Source organism: Aquarana catesbeiana, linkage group LG09 (assembly GCF_042186555.1).
Source record: "Aquarana catesbeiana isolate 2022-GZ linkage group LG09, ASM4218655v1, whole genome shotgun sequence".
Taxonomy (NCBI): Eukaryota; Metazoa; Chordata; class Amphibia; order Anura; family Ranidae; genus Aquarana; species Aquarana catesbeiana.
Window position 1 is genome coordinate 180846988 of NC_133332.1, and position 19171 is coordinate 180866158.

The window sequence follows — 19171 nt, forward strand, 5'->3', positions numbered from 1 at the left end:
TTTTGCATGCAGTTTTAAGGGATTTTGCGTTTTCCATTTTTTTTCTCTTTAAGCCCACTGTAAACACACTGTATATAGCTAGTTGCTAAGCATGGGGCCAGGAAGCCGGCCACCAAGTTCTTAACAACCAATGAGTCATCAGCTGTCAGCAGGGTTCCCCGCTGACAGCTAAATGTAAAAAAAAAATTGCAAAAAAAATCAGGGCTAGTATGGATTCGGAGGGGGCCCCCATACCAAAATATTTTTAAAAAATGGTGTGAGGTCCCCCCAAAATCTATAGCAAACCCTTATCCAAGCATGCAGCCTGGCAGGTCAGGAAAGGGAGGGGACAAGCGAATGCCCCCCCTCCTGAACCATACCAGGCTGCATGCCTTCAACATGAGGGGATGGGTGCCCCCACAAGCACCCTTCCCCATGTTGATGGGGACAGGGGCCTCTTCCTGACAACCCTGGGGAAGAGGCCCCCAGATCCCGCCCTCCCTATGTTCATGGGTATTGGTTACATCGTACCTCTACCTATTGTGATGTCACCAGATGGCCACACCCCATGACTATATAAGAGATGCCAGACAGCGAGTACAACACAACGGAGAAAGATAGCCACAGAAGAGCAGCTTTTTTTATAGGGGTTAACCGGCGGTGAGGAAGAAGACAGCAGTGGGAGAAGATAGCACAAGAAGACAGCTCGAGGAGAAGACAGCAGCAGGAGAAGACGGCAGAGGGAGAAGATGGCAGTGGGAGAAGACGGCAGCGGTAGAAGACGGCTCAGAGCTATTTTTTAATAAAAGACTTGTCAAAAACCAGCTCTTGTTTTTTTTTTTTTTTTACATTTTACTGTTTTTTTGAGGTGAATGGGTAGGGGTACTGCTCAAATTAGAGTTTGTTATGGATTTTTGGGGGGACCCTACTTCATTTTTGAAAAAGAATTCGGTCGTGGGGGGTCCCCTCCAAATCTGTACTAGACCTGAAGGGCTGGTATGGACCTGGGGGGGACCCCACGCTGTTTTTTTTCGCAATTTATTTTTTTTGCCTGCAATTTTTTTCTTTTTACATTCAGCTATCAGCGGGAAACCCTGCTGACACCTTATGACTCATCGGTTTTTATGAACGCGGCAATGAGGCTTCCCGGCCCCCTGCTTAGTAACCATTTATATAGTGTTAGAATAAAAAACGCAAAACACATCAAAAATCGCATCACAAACATTTGCGTTTCTGGTGTGGTTCTATTGAAGTCTATTACCCGCAATTCGCAGGACAAAGTCCTCGACCCTTTCCAAAAATGCAATGGCCACAAAACGCATGGGTGTGAACTTGTACCATAGGAAACCATGTTAAATGGACTGTAGTGCGTTTCTGTAAACTGCAAAATGCACTAAAAAATGCATAGGTGTGAACCTAGGGTTAGTCTACTTAATTGCCATCCTCCATTCTAATAAACGTGTTAATAAGAGTTCCTCGGTGGCTAATAAAAACAGTCCAAATGGATACAGGGGTGGCAGTTGTCAGAGCTTAGCTTCAAGTCAGAAAACCCTGGTCCAAGTAGCAAAGTGTAACTAAATCCAAAAATGCAACATGAAATTAGAGGAAATGTACCTAAGGAGAGAGGATTCCCCTCTTAGACAGTTGTCATTGCCATAAATGTCTCCACTAGAAGACATTCCCTTTGTAAAAGTTCTAATGGCAACTCAAAATTTGGATTTTCCTTTGATTTCAGTTACATTGACAATGGTTACTAGGTAAACATGGAGAAGGTGAACCTCCCTATCAGAGCCAAAGACAGCAATAAAAATCTGAGAGACATGCTAACCCTTCCCTACTTGCTTTAGATACACTATAAATACATGCTTTGTTAGTTAAATATATAAAACAATTGTGCTAATAAAATGCCCAGTGTGAGAAACTTATGTAAGGCTTTGAAATTGAAAGGGTAACTCCACTTTCGCGGGGAAAAAAAAAGCAAAAAAAATAATATAGCATATACAATTGCAACACAAGTCATATTGTAATTGAATTTTATTAAAAATGACCTTTCCTTTTCAATCTGCAGCACTACAATGTTCTGTAAAATGCAATGCAATATGACTACCTGGAGGAGTTCTGTACACAGAATGTGTAGAAAACACCCCCCCAGAAACATAATTTTCTGCTTGTGTGATAGGCCCAGAAATCTACACTAAGATACAAATCAGATTTCCGGCATCCCCTGCAACAAAAATTTAATTTTGGTGAGATACTCCCAATAGGAAATCATGTCTCTAGGGATACAGACCCTGCAATCTTCCTCATTAGTGCCCGGCAGGTGCAGCAGCTGGTTGATAATTAAGAAACCACTCCCATTACATGCACTTACCACATGGACCCAGACAAACACACAATGATTTCTGCAGAATAACAAAAGGTAGGACTCTGCATCAAAGTTTGTTAAAATCCTTGCAATGTACATAGATCACCCAGAGGGGAATGTTTTTTTCTCAACAAAAGTGGAGTTCTGCTTTAAAATACATCTTAACCCAGCTGTAACTAGGTAATCCTCTTTAAAAACTGTTAAAGGGTAACTCCACTTTTGTGGGAAAATAATTATGTAGCATATACAACTTCTTTTTTTTTTTTTATTCAAAGTATTTTATTGGTGAGTATGAAGTCAATACAGTAATCATTCATTATGTATTAAACATTGTAAATGATACAGTCATAAGGTAAACAGTAACAGAATATCCCAGCTAGTATTGGTAATCACTTCCATGCTGGGTGAGTTGTGAAAGGGTTATATACCCAACTTATTTCGTTAATCTGGTTTTAATTGACTGATAACCGACTTTCTATAGACGTTGTAGAGTCGGTATACGAGTCTTGAACAGAGAGAAACATGTAAAACTTCTGTCGGAGGTGAGATATAGTTCTTATTAGGTCTCACAGTGGGTCCGGTTAGTGAGCTTTTCGAGTATCTTCGTGTTTGCTTAGAGTTCGTTGTGCCGGTTGGGTATTTGATAGGTAGGTGAAGTGGAGAAGTTATTTGCCTACGTGGGTGTCTGTATGAAGGCCGTGGGGAATGGGGGAGGCGAGAGGGGGCGGCAATGGGAGGTGAGGGAGCATGTAGGGAGAGGAAGGGAAAGAGGAGGAGGGGGGAAGAAAAATGAGAAAAAAAAAAAAAAGAAAAAAGGGGGGGGGGATGGGAATGGGGGGTCTCTGACTTCCCTTGATATATGTTATCAAGTTGTAATGTTTCAAAGGGATATCGGGTTGATCTTGGGGAAAAACCCTGATGTAGTAAGGAAGAATTGATGGTGGAGAGTTTGGATTTTATGACCTATGGGTCATCAGATTTAGATCTACTTTAGGTGGGTGGGTTTAGCGTGTCTTTGTATTCAGGTGAAGATTGGTAATGTATCCAGCAGGCCCACTTGTGACTAAATTTTGTCGGCATGTCTCGTGAAATATGTATGAGCTGTTCCATTTCTGCTACTCTGTTTATTCTGGCGAACCATTCTTGGAGGGTGGGTATTTGTTTTGAATTCCAATGTATAGGAATACATTGTTTTGCTGCATTGATCATGTGCATCATAAGCGATTTGTGATACGTAGTGTGCGACAAAGATGAGAGGTGTAGAAGAAATTGGGCAGGTGTGAAGTCTAGTTTGTAGGTGGTAACTTGCATGATTATGCAATGGACCTCAGCCCAAAAGGTTTGCAATGGTGTGCAAGACCACCAGATATGAAGAAGGGTACCCTTTTCTTGGTGACATCTCCAGCACGTTTCAGGGATGACAGCTTTAAATTTATGTAACAGCTCTGGGGTATGATACCATCTAGCCTGGATTTTGAACCCATTTTCTTGGGTGGTGGCATTAATTGAGCCCTTATGTATGTTCAGAAATATTTGTTCCCATCTGTCTTCCGTGATTTGGATGGATAAATCTTCCTCCCACTTTCTGCAGGACCGGCTTTCATTTGCTTTGAGATCAGCGAAGAGGAGGTTGTGTATGTAGGAGATAAGATGCGATTGTGGTGTTATCTTGGTACATAATGATTCAAAAGGATTGAGCGGTCTGGAACAATGACCGCTTTTGTCTAGGATTTTGAGGTAATGGGCTATCAGCATGTATGTCCATGGAGGTATGGGTGATTTTTCTGAACGGGCGGCAATTTGAGCTGCCGTGAGTAAGTTACCTTGGTGATAAAATTGGTGGGCTCTGATTTGTTCCTGCGACCAATTGGCCGACAGATATTGGTGATGCATTCCTGAAGGGAAGTCGGGGTTCAGCTTTATTGGAGTCAGTGGGCTGGGGATAGAGGATATGTATGTTTTTTTACATGCTTGGTGAAAGCATTGTATGGTGGGTCCTATCGTTGGGTGTGAGCGAATGTCCGGGGTGAGATGCTTTGGGGAGATCCAAGGGAGTGAGCTCAAGTTTAGTTTTGTGAAGGAAGCCTCTAATGAGACCCAGTCTTTCTGTTGAGTATGGACATTCCAGTCCACTATCCTGGCCAGATGAGTGGCTGTGTGGTAGTGAAGAATGTTTGGGAGGCCTATGCCTCCCAGGTTTTTCGGACGGGTAAGTTGGTTGTGACCGATCCTATGTCTGTGTTTCCCCCATAGGAAGCTGGAACATATCTGTCTGTAAGTTTTAAAGAAGGAAGGAGGGATCTGTATCGGGAGCGTCTGTAAGAGATATAGAATCCTTGGTAGAGCGTTCATTTTTAGTATGGCCGCCCTACCAAACCATGAGAAGATCAGTTTGTTCCAGGTTTTGAGATCCGAAGTTAGTTTATTTAGAAGGGGGAGGAAATTTTTGGCATATAAATCAGAGATTTTGGAAGGGATTTGAGTTTCCAGATATGTGATCGAATCATGTTTCCAAAGGAAGGGGAAATTTACCTTGTATTGATCTACTTGACTTTGGGGTAGTGATATATTTAGGGCGAAAGATTTGGTGAAGTTGATCTTTAAGTTGGATAAGGTCTGGAAGAGCTTGAATTCGGATAATAGTATTGGTAGAGTGGTCAGTGGTTGTGTGAGGAACAGTAATATATCATCTGCGTAGGCAGCGTATTTGTACTCCTTCTTCGGAGACCTGATTCCCTTTATGTCTGGGTTAATTGTGCGTTTGCGGAGGAAGGGTTCGAGGGTGAGTACAAAGAGAATAGGTGACAGGGGGCATCCCTGTCTTGTTCCATTGCGGATAGGGAAGGCGTTTGACAGAGTGCCATTGACCCTTACTTTAGCTGAGGGGTTGCCGTATAACGATAGGATCAGCCCAATCAACTTCGGTCCAAGACCTATGGCTCGTAAAACCGCCGACATGTATTCCCAGGACACTCTGTCAAACGCCTTCTCCGCGTCTAGTGACAAGAAAAAGCCCTTTTTTTTTGTTTGGGACATCATATGGTGTAGATTAATTGCTTTGATGGTGTTGTCCCTGGCTTCTCGTCCAGGGACGAAACCAACTTGATCTTGGGAGATTATGGAAGGCAATATGGGTAGCAGTCTGTTGGCTAATATCTTGGAAAATATTTTTATGTCCACATTTAATAGTGAAATTGGTCTGTAATTTCCTGTTTGGGAGGGGTCCTTTCCTTCTTTGGGGATGACCACAATGTGGGCCTCCAACATTCCCTTTGTAAGAGGGTTTGTAGGGGAGAGTGAATTAAAGGTCTTAAGAAAGGGAATTTGGAGAGTACTTGAGAATGTCTTGTAATATACCGCTGGGAGACCGTCAGGTCCCAGGCTCTTTCCAGGTTTAAGCTGTTTAACTGCCTGTTCCCATTCCATGGGAGAGATCGGTAAGTCAAGGGATGCTATTGTTTCTTGGGGTATTTTCCCTGGGGCATATTGCTCTAGGAACGTGTCAATGTTCAGAGTTCTTTGGGGTGCTGGGGTCGAGTCATGCGCAGAGGTACGCAAGTCGTAGAGGGAGGCATAATATGTTTCAAATTCCTTTGCTATGTCTTCATTGTGCGTGAGGGGATGTCCCTTAGCAGAATATAACTGATGGATTGTGTTATTGTTTCATTTCTTACGGAGGGCCCGTGCGAGTAGGTGGCTGCTCTTGTTCCCAAATTCGTAAAAGAGTTTGTGAGACAAGATGAATCTTTTTTTGAGATTGTGATGTAACTCTTCCTTAATAAGTGTGCGTATCTCCGTTAGTTCGGAGTGCGTTTGTTGAGCTAGAGTATGTTTATGTAGGGTCTCAAGTTTTTTCAGTTTAGCAAATAAGTTGGATAGTGTAGCTTTCTTCGCCCTTTTGATTGATGCAGCTAGTGATATCAGTTTGCCTCGTATGACACATTTGTGAGCTTCCCATTGTGTCTGGGGAGACGTGTCCGGGGTGTCATTTTCGATGAAATAGTCCTTTAAGCAGGAACGGATCTCCTGTACGTGTATTGCGTCTTTTAGGAGGGTAGGGTCTAATTTCCAAATGTACGTTCTGTGGTGCATGTCAGGAAAGGTAAGAGTCATGGAGATGGGATGGTGGTCCGACATTATCATGGGGTCTATAGTTGCCGCAGTCAGAGTCGAGAGGTCTTGTTGTGAAAGAAATAGATAATCAATGCGAGAATATTTGTTGTGGGGAGCGGAAAAAAAGGTAAAGTCTTTGTCTTTTGGGTGGAGGATGCGCCATGCATCATGGAGAGAAAGTTCTTGGAGGCAACCCTTGATTTGTTTCAGGGCCCTGTATGGTAAATGAGATTTGCCTGTGGAAGTGTCAATTAGAGGATCTAAGGGGACATTGAAATCGCCCCCCAAGACTAAGAGGCCTTCCTGGAAAGCTGCTAGTTTACCTATCACTGTTCTGAAAAAGGGGACTTGGGCAGTGTTGGGGCTATATAAGTTTGCAAGAGTGATCGGTCTCTTTTTAAACGTGCCTTTAAGGAAGATTAATCTGCCTTGATCGTCTAGAAGAGTGTCTGTAACTTGCAAGGGTACGTTTTTGGAAAGGAGTATGGAAACTCCTTTAGTTTTTGAGGTTGGGGCTGTGGCATGAAAGTGGTGGGGGAAAGAATGGTTCGTCAGTTTAGGTATATTGTTACCGTCAAAGTGGGTCTCTTGGAGGAAAACCACATCTGCCTTTGCGCTTCGCATATGGGTTAGTAACTGCAAACGCTTTTCAGGTATGTTTAATCCTTTCACATTGAAAGAAATTATTTTCAGGGAGAGCTTAGCGGGTGATGTTTGGCGGTGTGCCATTGTCAACTAGCCTAGGTATAAGCTACCTAGCTTATTGTTTATCAGCAGGGAAGTCAGAGACGGGGGATGGAAATGAAAGATAAAAAATGGGGAGGGGAGTAGTGATATGTGGAGGAAGGTGGGTAGTAAGGGTAGTATCGGGTGAGGAGTGTGGATGTTGGGAATGAAGGGGGAAATCTGAGGGATATACCGGTTGTGGGGATTGACCTGCAGTCCCACTTACAGAGTCTGCAGGGAACCGGTTTGGGTCAGCGGTATCTACCTGAGTCCGCTGGTGGTGGAGGTGGCAAGTGACGTTCAACCAAGGGAGTGAGTCCCGTGTCCCATTGAGGTCATTGGGGCTAAGTGTAAATTTTCCTGTGTATCATGTCAGTGTTTCTAAAGAGATATGAAGTTGTCTCTTGAATGTTCCCGACAAAAAGTGTACGATTTCTTACTATGGTGAGGGAGTGTGTTATAGGCTTGGGGGGAGAGGAGGAGGATGACGGGTGTGTAAAGTCCGTGAGGTGCCCGAGATCTTATTATCATTGGGGGTCTATTTGTTATTGTTTCAGGGGGAGAGTTCTTACTGACGCTTGGGTCATGTGTAGGTGTCATGTGGTTGAGGAGTATTGAATAGGTCAAGGTACATCATAAACTAGAGATACCACTATACCTTTGAGTGGTAGAGATCTCGGATGTTTTATTCATTCTTGATATTGAGAATATTGAAACTATTAACTGAGTGTAAACAGTCTAGTCTACCTGACACAGGGTGGAATAGAAGGCATAGGCTATGAAATAGCTTGCAGGTTCAACCCTAACAGAGAGGTAATGAAATAACTGTATTAACTGCATTGCGTGCATACCTGTGAAAGAAGAAGAGAAACTTATACAGAGCATCTCCAGGACCAAGGGGGACGTGCTCAGCTGCGATCTAATGAGACTTACCCTGTGTTTTGATCCCCTGGAAACAGGAATAAGGGTGTGCTTTAAATTTGAATCAGGAGGATAGTTTTACTCCTCTGGGCCTTATGTGTATAATGGTTGGTTGTAGTGTTTTGTCCTTCTTACCTGAGCACGTCCCTCTCGGCTCCCAGTTAGCTCTCCTCAGCTCTTGGTTCTAGCGATTTGATATGATAGAGATATCTATAAGAGGAGAAAGAGGAAGGGTGAATGCTTGTACAAAAAAACATACTATGAGGACATTTGAATGCGTTACTTGAGAGAGACACAACGGAAGGCAAAGTAAGTGTGAAAAGGGGAGAGTTTAAGTAGGGTTGATGTGATATAGTATGAGTTAGAAGAAGGTGGTATGGGAGGAAAAGGGAAGATAAGTAAGAGGCAAGAGAAAGAGTGAGGAAGGAGGGAGAGGAAGGGAGGAGTTGTAGGTGGGTATTGAGATACTGCAAATGTCTTCAGAGGGGGATCCAAAGAAAGTTTCTTGATCGTGTTGTTGTAAATTGGGATCCAGAGTCGGTATGACATCTGTTGGATATTAACACGTCTCGCTTCCTGTTAATTCAGTGAGAGGGTAAGTTCCAAACTTTAACTCCTTTAGTCAGGCAAAGTGATTAGTGGAGGATCAGAGTCGGTTTCTTGAGTAAAGGGTGGGAGAAAAGGTGGGTAGAACAACAGATGGGGAGTGTGTCCCCTCTCTGCGTGGGGTGATTCACCACATAGTGCAATGACAATGTTCCCTTCTAGCTGAGTTGTGGGGATAAAGATAAGGCACTATGTGGTTATATCTTCTGGAACTTAAGTATAGATGTCATCAGGAATTCCAAGGTGGTGTTGTAGTGTCTGGTAACAGGTCTGTTGGTCTCTCACAGGCTCTGAGGGTGTACAGCTGAGGGGAGCGTAGAACTTGGTGTCATCCTTTCTGTGTCAGGTAACTTTGATAAACCAGAAAGTGAGAGCGAAACAAAAAAAAAGGAAAAGAAGAAAAACCCATTAAAGCAGGCATGGGTGCTCTGTTTAGGTGATGCGGGCTCTGCGGTGTGCAGGGGAGGCCGTGGGGCTGCCATTCCGTGGCATTCCTGGATCTCTCAGCGGAGAGTGAGGGGGTGCTGGGTGAGGGCGGCGGCGGCCAAGGTTAAAGTTGCCAGCTTTTGCGATGCCATCCATCGATGTGGCTCTTTGCATTTGTGGTAGGCGGAAATCGCTATACCAATCAGGTAGTGCAACTACTGGCAAGTCCAGGGTGGAACAGAAGTGTTCTAGGTCCTCTGGAACCCTGAGAAACGCTGTGCGACCCATGTGCGTTGCTGAAAGGCCAAAAGGAAACTTCCAACGATACACCATCGATCTGGCTCGTAGTATGTCTAGTAATGGTCTCAGTTTGCGCCTTTTTTGCAAAGTGATATTTGAAAGATCTTGGTATATCTTGATGCTTGAGCCTTGGAAAGAAAGTTGATTGCGATTTCTGGATGCTCGCAAAATTTCTTCCTTAAGGGGGAAATCATTGAGGCAACAAACCGTATCTCTAGGGGGATCTGTATCTCTTCCCCTCGGGCGTAGTACTCTGTGGATGTGTTCAAAAGCCACTGGAGTGTCCTGGGGCCTCTCGAGTAGCTCATTAAATATGGATGTCACTGTTTGAGGCAGTTGATTGGGATCGATTGATTCAGGGATCCCTCTTAGGCGGAGGTTGCGGCGTCTCCCGCGGTTATCGAGATCTTCCATGTGATGGTTTATATCTCTCAGGTGAACTGCATGAGATTCATTTATTTGCTGTACATGGCATAAAGATGCTTCCTGGCGTGTCTGTGTTACCTCTACCTCCTCCATTCTGATTGACATGGCATGGAGGTCAGACCGCATGTCCGAAATGGCCGCCATAAGAGTGTTTTTTATATCCACAGCCACGCTGTGTAAGTCGTCCAGGCTAACAGCCGGAGGCTGTCTCTGTTCTGTCCCCATATCTGATGGGCTCTGGGCTCCGGAGCGGTGGGGGCTGTCGCTCGGGGAAAACGCTGTGCTTGCGGAGGCTGATTGTGAGGCCTGCGTCCTTCCCCTAGGCCGGGATCAGAAGATCTCGGGAATGTGTCTGTCACACTGGGTTTCTTGGCTCTGTGGAGATCGGGACCTGGTAGCCGAGGCGCTGCGGGATGTTCTCACCATAGTAGGGGAGACTCAAGAGCTTGAAAGCTGAAGATGCCGGACCTCATGGACGGGAGCTACGGATCTACACGTCCATCTTGGAGTGGCACCAGACCACGCCCCAGCATATACAATTTCAACACAAGTCATATTGTAATTGAATGGTATGAAAAATGACATTTCCTTTTCAATCTGCAGCTCTGTAATTTTCTGTAAAATGCAATTCAATATGGCTACCTGGTGGTGTTCTGTACACAGAATGTACCGTACGTCCCCCAAAAACATAATTTCCTGCTTGTGTGATTGGCTCACTGATTTTCCCAGAAGTCTGCACTAAGATACAAGTCAGATTTCAGGCATCCCCTGCAATAAAAATGGCATTTTTGGTGAGATACTCCCTATAGGAAATCACATCTAAAGGGATGCAAACACATGGGCACATACAATCACACAGGAATTTCTTCGGAGTACCAAAAGGTAGGAATCTGCAGCAAAGTTTGTTAGAATCCTTACAATTTTTCATGTGGCTCTTATGAGCATCCTGCTATAAATGCCTTACTAAAGCAATCTTAATACTTAGGTACATTACTTTAGTACATTATTCTTCCAAGCTTCAAGACTAAACATAGTAATATCTCCAAAATCAGATATTATTTTGGTACCCAAAACTTCTGAAATGTTAAAAGGAACATATATTGGTGCTTGTACCATCAGATTGCTTGTTATACCTTCTTCTTTGTCATTTTATTATATTTTATTCTGTTTTCTGTTTGCTTATATTACTTTGTAATTTCTTGGAAAATAATAAAAATTACAATAGAAAAAAAAAAAAACATGTTACCACAATGCTTCATATTCCTAAAAAGCAAAACAAAAAAAAAGAATCCTTGCAATGTACATAGATCTCCCAGAGGGGAATGTTTTTTTCTCAAAAAAAGTGGATTTACTCTCTAAGTCTTTCATTGCAGCTGTTTTCATTATGATACCGATTAAGACAGCTACATACAGTGAACTGAAAAAGTATTCATACCCCTTGACATTTTCCACCTTTTGTCATGTTACAACCAAAAACATAAATGTATTTTATTGGAATTTTATGTGATAGACCAACACAAAGTGGCACATAATTGTGAAGTGGAAGTAAAGTGATAAATGGTTTTCAATTTTTTTTTACAAGTAATTATCTGAAAAGTGTGGCATGCATTTGTATTCAGCCCCCTTTACTCTGATACCCCTAACTAAATTTAGTGGAACCAATTGCCTTCAAAAGTCACCTAATTATTAAATAGAGTTCACCTGTGTGTGATTTAATCTCAGTATAAATACAGCTGTTCTGTGAAGCCCTCAGAGGTTTCTTAGAGAACCTTAGTGAACAAACAGCATCATGCAGGCTAAGGAACACACCAGACAGGTCAGGAATAAAGTTGTGGAGAAGTTTAAAGCAGGATTAGGTTATAAAAAAATAACCCAAGCTTTGAACATCTCACAGAGCACTGTTCAATCCACCATCCAAAATCCTCTTTAACAGGATAATAATGAAGCTGCTTTGCTTGTGATACTGATGGAGTTATTACAAAGGAATTTTCAAAGGCTTTTTTTTCTAGTGAAATAAAGAATAATATTATTATGCTTTTTTTTTTTTTTTTTTTTTGGGCAAGTTACCACAACACCATTATCCCATTGTTTTTAAGATCAAAGATACAACTATGTTGGTGTTCCTTGTCAATTATACATTGTATTTTTTTTTAATGTAACTGCCTACTCCCAAACTGTCATTTGAAGTAAAACGCATAGCCAAGTATTATTCTACACAATTTTTTTTATTGTGCATTAAAAAAGAAAACAAATAAAATGAGACATGGGACAGCACAAAGGACTAAAAGAAGATATAGAATAAAGAGACACAACACAATTTCATGTTGGCAATAATGGCCAGGGCATTTATTAAGGGGTTACCCAAGACGAACAATAATCATTCATAACAAAATCTTTAATCTAAAAATTCCATAACCATAAATTATTTAATTTATTAATGATATCATGTAGTCCATCCAGAACTGAACTGGATGATAAACCCCACTAACAAATTCCATGACAAATTAAAAATTTATATATTTAGGGAGGGAAGGTGGGAGCAGCGCGGGGGTCCGTCTTCAGCGGGGTCTCCTCAGGCGGTGAACGGAGCGGAAAAGCCGCCGGCTTATATAACCACAGCCCGGCTCAATCCCGCCCGATTCAGCCAATTGGAAACCATTGCCATGCTGCTCTGCAATCTACCATCACCTGGGGCAACCCAAATAGCGAAAACGGAGGGAGGGGGGAAACAGCGGAGCATACTACAGCCCTCTGTACTGTCCCATGGAGACCTGCATAAGCGCTAGGGGCTCAGTCATGGGACAGCACAAAGGACTAAAAGAAGATATAGAATAAAGGGACACAACACAATTTCATGTTGGCAATAATGGCCACGGCATTTATTAAGGGGATACCCAAGATGAACAATATTCTTTCTTAACAAAATCTCTAATCTTAAAATTCCATAACCATAAATTATTTAATTTATTAATGATATCACGTAGTCCATCCAGAACTGAACTGGATGACAAACCCCCCAAAAGCTGAAAGCCACTCAAAAACTGAGTGGCTGAAGCCCTCCAAACGCCGTGGCCTACTCAATCATGTTTTGTAAACCTAAATTAAAAATATCTAAACCAACCTCCGACAGGTGTACAAAATCAATTCTGTATAAACCAGTCAGGAAACCTTTAAGGGTTATATGGCGATAAGAAAAACGGCCTCAAGAAATGACTAAGTTGCGTATGGTTCTAGTTACGTGTTTCCTAATCCTGTCTACATAATGAAGATTACTTAAATCTGACCAAAGGATTCTTGGCACTATTTCTGAAAAAACTAAAACTGTAGACGGAAAAAAAAAACTTAACAGAAGATAAGTCTCTTTTCATCTCGCAAATCAAATCCCAAGTTTTGATCCCGCCCAGGTCGTTACCCCAGGCATGAATTATAGGAATATCGGGAGAAGGCCACTGTCCTAGCAAGTAAATTAACTGATCCTTTAAATTCCTCCATCTCAGCCCCCTTATTCCCCACCATAAAACCTGAAAACGTCTTTCATCCAGACCAATATTGATTGTGCCATTGTTGATGGAAGCTCTCCTTTTGGCCCAAAATAAAAAAGGAATGTCCTGTTATCCAAATGGCACGCTTGGAAGAACCTAAGAAGAATTAAACAATGACAAGATCAGGACGAACATACAATTTAAATCTATCACTATCCCAACGCCCCAATTGCTTTAAACCATTCTTAGAAAACCAGAGAAGGCTGGCTTCAGTAGCCGCCCCAATCCTAAATGAATGCGAAGAAAATTGAAAAACGGAAAGGTTAAGTTTCTTTAGGCAAGAAGATAGGACAGATGAGAACTGGTATCTAGTTAATGGAGATAGATTAAGATGAATAAAGAAAGAACCTGTAAAAGGGGTCGAGAAGAAAGATACTGAATAACTCTAAAAACTAGACATATGACCTGAAAAGTGGCTCTATAAAGAGTTAACCAACAACCCTTGCCTAATTGATCCATCTTGGATCTACGGATAAAAATCCTAACCAAATCTTCTGAAACAGAGATGTCTGAAAAAACTAAAAAGGAAGAAGAAGATTTATTAGGTGCTGTGAATTCCCCTTATCTAAGAGCACCAAAAAATGCAATAACGAACGCCGTTCTGAACAGCAAAGTTATAAAAGAGGAAAAGCAAACTGATTCCAGTGTAGACATCAATTTTACCAATAAATCAGAGGAAATAGGGCATCTACCGTCAACAGCTGGAGAGGATCTTCTGAAACCTTTCAGCATTTGTTTGACTGGAAAAAAGGAATTAAGGGCAGGAAGTCCTGAATTTTTTAAAAAGAATGAGACCCCTGCTACAATTTTGCTAACCGAAGCAGGGCTAAGTTTAGCTTGAATTATAGAGGAGACAAAACATAATGCCATATGCACACTCACTGTATTAAAAGAAAAATTAGACTCTTTACAAAAAATACACCATCTAAACCAAGCTTGTGAGTATTCTTCCCAAGTTTTAGGAGTGATGAAATTTCTTATATTTTCTTCAATTATTCCCAAATCAGGCCCCAGAGAAATTCTGGGCAAGGGAATCCTTCCTGGTCCGCCTCTGGAGCGAGATCCCGAAACCACTGGAACTGCGAACGAGATAAGGAATCGGCGATCTCATTAGTAATACCCGGGACATGTTTTGCTTTTAGCCAAATGTTAAAAGTCATGCATTGCAAAAACCAAAAAACTGAGTAATTTTATCACTAATTCAGACTTGGATAATAAACAATTTACCGCAAATAATACTCCTTTATTATCCATATGTAATATAACTTGTTTATTCTCAAAGAATTCCTTCCAAATAGTAATAGCAACCACTACCAGAAACAATTCTAATAAGACTAAATTACGACTAATATCTGGTGACCTCCATGACTCCGTCCGTTCCTTAGCACACCAATGACCATCCAGGAAGGCACCAAAACCAACCGAACCAGATGCATAGGTAAACAGGCGATTAAAGTTCAAAATCTTTAATGAATTTGCTTTGCCATACCATGTGGCCATTAAAGTTGATCAAGAAATGATCCCAAACTTTTAGATCCTACTTAATGGGCCGGGTAATAGAGACATGTAAAAAGGATTTTAAGGCCCCTAGTGGCTAGAGCAAATCTCCGAGAAAAGATTCTGGCTACTGGGATTACTCTAGACGCAAACGCAAAGAGACCCAACAAGGACTGAATGTCCCACAACAGAACCCTTCTTTTTGACAAAAAGTTAGCGATCATCAACCTCATTTTTATAATTTTTTTCCATCGGCAAACGGAATTCCATGGTGAGTCAATTGTGATGCCCAGGAATTCAATAACCATTACTGGACCCACCGTTTTTTCATTGGCTAGGGGAATTCCAAAAGACTCACAAATGTTGAAAAAACAATTCAACATTTCAGAACAAACTTGAGCTTTGGTGGGGCCCATAAATAAAAAATCATCTAAATAATAGATAGCGCCACCCTGAGGGGAATATTGTGACAAAACCCACTGCAAAAATGTCGAAAAGGCTTCAAAATAACTGCAAGATTTGGAAAAACCCATGGGCATGCACTTATCAAAATAGAAATTATCCTAAAAATAAAAACCCAGTGAGTTAAAACCTATTGGGTTGACTGGTAAAAGTCAAAATGCTGATTTTATATCCGCTTTGCCATAAAAGATGCTTTGCCAAATCGCTTTAAAAGACAAAGAGCTTCTTCAAAAGAAGCATAGGACACTGCTGATTCAAAGTCTGCTATTTCATCATTTAGAGAATTTCCATGAGGAAAGGATAAATGATGAATCAGCCGAAAAGAACCTGGCTCCTTTTTTGGGACCAGGCCTAAAGGGGATAAATGAAAATTTAAAAAGTGGGGAGAGGGAAAAGGTCCAGCAATTCTGCCTTCCTTTAATTCCTTAGAAATTTTTTTCTCTGACTATATCAGGGTACGAAAGAACCGAACGTAATTTTTTTACCAAAAGACAACCTTGCCCTACAAAAGCAGGGACTAAAAAAACAAACTTAAATCCTTCATAAGGAAGGTCCGCTATCTTGCAGTCTGGATACCGATCTAGCCAGAACTGCATTTTTGACAATCTCACTGGCGTCCATGCCCTTTGCATTATTGTCTCTTGGCTGAGATGTGTTAGCTGATTTTCTAAAACAGCGGTAAGATACTGCATTGGGAATAATTATATTCAAAGCATACTCCTTTACGAAAAGCCGATTGAACATTAATTATTTGAGGTCTCTGTGTATATTGAGGTCTTTCTGGCAGCATTAGGTTCAGCCATAGATCTACATCCTTTACCCCCCCCAGTGAAGGGATGGGTGAACTGAGAGCTTTTGTCTGAAGCTCTCATCATAACTGAACCATGAAATGGCACCAAAGTGGCGGTATGCCTCCGCCACTATATCTAGGTGCTGAAACAGCCCTGAGCATTTATCAGGAAAACGTTCGCCCATAACAGAAGCAAAAATACAAAAGGCCTGAAGCCAGTTCTGAAAAGTCTGGGGAATTGCCCTCCTCCTATCCTCTACAGACTTGTCATCTATTCTTTTATCGGATTTCAACAGAAATTCCTTAGATGACGGGAGCAATGATAAAATATCTATGAATTCTCCACGCCATATTTTTTTTAACAACAGTGGATAAATGATATCCCAGAGGAGATAATTCACAGGGGAGAGCCTCTTTAAAACAGGATTCAGAAACCAGAGTTTTAACAGGTAAGGAAAGTGTAGGATTATAAACAGAAACAGGCATAGAGGGAACAATATTGGTATTAATAACAGGTAATTTGTCAATAGAAATATTTTTATTCAGATGGTTAATACTTACTGGCGTGGCGGGGTTACCCTGTGAAAAAACAGCATTATCTGATACAGTTAAACCACTTGAGCCACCGCCACTCCATACATTACCAACATTAATAGGTTCACCCATTTTAGCAAACCAACTACTTTACCTAATTCTATTAAATGTGAATCATTTCTCTCACCAGAATTATGGTCCATGCTAACAGGCTGCCCAGATGTGGGCACCTCACAGGATATGCCCGCAGAAGCTATCTGAGGTGATTCCATTCTGGCTCTGTTTGAGGAATGTGACCTTGCCTGATTCATTTTTTCTCTCACAGGGGAAGAGGGAGAATCTTCCCTTCTCAACCTTGTTCCCCTGTTACCTTTGCAACCTCTCTTCTGGCCATCAGGTTAGCTGGGTTACTGTCATTTTCAATGACTTCAGTGGGCACAGACTGGGCATGCTCTATGTCAGCCGAAGCTGACGCAGACGGGACTGCGTCTTCCTCTAAGCACCGCCTTAACCACTCTGCCCCTCCAAGCTCTCGGCTTTGTGGATAAGACGGCGCAGCAGCTCTTCCATCCTTCAGGTAATGCTGTCTGGAGCAGTGCAGGGGTCCATCTTCAGTGGGGTCTCCTCAGGTGGTGAATGGAGCGGGAAAGCCGCCGGCTTATATAACCACAGCCCGGGTCAATCCCGCCCGATTCAGCCAATTGGAAACCCTTGCCAAGCTGCTCTGCAATCTGCCATCACCTGGGGCAACCCAAATAGCGAAGACGGAGGGGGGGAAACAGCAGAGCATACTACAGCCCTCTGTACTGTCCCATGGAGCCCCGCATAAGCGCTAAGGGTTCAGACATGCTATCTGCCAATAGAAATTAACCAAAAATTGCATTCTATGCATCCAAAAACATAGAAAATATACCAAATCAAATCATTATTCAGCCAAAAAATAAAATAAAACCCTCAAGCATATGTCCTGCTTCCTAATATAAGGGGTCAACAATGCCAAGAGTTGGTGAAAGCAGGGGTCTGTCATCCGGAGATAATTCCGAAAATCATCCGGATTATTCTCCTGGAGCTTCCGCAGCAAAGCCATATGAAATAATTGGTCATGATTAATAAAGCAACCAATTTTTGGTCCAATAAATCCTCCTCCTCCTGTTCCTGGACTGGACTTGGGTCAAAGCAATAACTCCAAGGCCAATAATAAATAACACGTTGTCTCCTCTGATTCCGCAACATGTCTGGTTGATGAACAGCCATTCAAAAACTAACTGAAAAGCACGAAATGAAAAGTGCGACTGAACACTCACCAAACTTCTATTAACATGAAATTGGCAGAAGAAGCCCAAAGGGTGGTGCTAAAGAGCTGAAAAACCATGTAGTATGTCACTACGTTCGTGTTTGTTGGCCAACAATTCCTTGCCGTTTGTATGGAAGATAAAATCCAGGCACACGTCTGAGGTTTTGTCTGCGGAAAATCCGATTGTGTGTACAAGGCTTTAGTCGTGCACTCCACAAATTTGGCCTTTTTGGAAGAGAGGCAAGAAGATAGCCATTGTTGAAAGAAAGCCACAAGAAGTCCAGTTTGCAGTTTGTGAGAAGCAATGTGGGGGACACAGCAAAGGTGTGGAAGAAGGTGCTAACAATGCACATCACCCTGAACACACCATGAAACATGGTGGTGGCAGCATCATGTTGTGGGGATGCTTTTCTTCATCAGGGACAGGGAAGCTGGTCAGAGTTGATTGGAAGATGGATGGAGCCAAATACAGGGCAACTGTCGTGTACCTGAAGGGATACTGAAATGATGAGGTCGGCCTCTCTTGTATATCCAGCCCAGGTCCCGCTGAGAGTGGAACAGAAGGAGCCGAGGGACAGGAGGAATATGAGTGCCTGCAGATGTAGACCCGGAAAGACCCGGACTTGTAGCAGGATGTCGCAGCTGGTCGCAGGACCATAGCCACAGACACTTGGATGTGAGCCAAGCAGGGAAACAGGAGCGAGGTCACAAGGATAGCCGGGTTCGGTAGCAAGCGGGCAGCAAGGTACCAAGGCATCAGGCAGAAGCAAGGTCAAATGGTAAGCCAGGATCAGGAACCAGTAATCAAAGTATAGCAGAGTCCAGAAGCAGGGTCAAGGAAAGCCAAATTCAGCAATGGGTATCAAGCAGGATAATAGCAGGATTCGGGGTAGTAGGGAACAGCTGAAGACCAGCCAGCGCTGATCAGGGGTCAGGGCACCCTTTAAATAGGCCGTCTGGCGCCAATTGGCAGTAGGGAGGCGCTCCTGCGTGTGTACGCCGTCTGACATGCACGTACATGCGCATATGCGCCTATAGGCATTTGCAGTCGCCCGTGACCGTGCACATGCGTGTGAGTGTGCGCCAGACGTGTTTTAATGGTTTTCTTACAGCAACCTGTTACAGTCTGCAAAAGACTGGAGACGGGGGTGGAAATTCACCTTCCAGCAGGACAAGGACCCTAAACATAC

General features: G+C 42.6%; 1 protein-coding gene across 9 annotated transcripts in view; it reads left to right on the plus strand.

The window, feature by feature from the left end:
• The window catches only part of TENM1 (teneurin transmembrane protein 1), a 1380190-nt gene that overhangs the window by 882089 nt on the left and 478930 nt on the right, over positions 1 to 19171 (plus strand). The window lies entirely within an intron of this gene.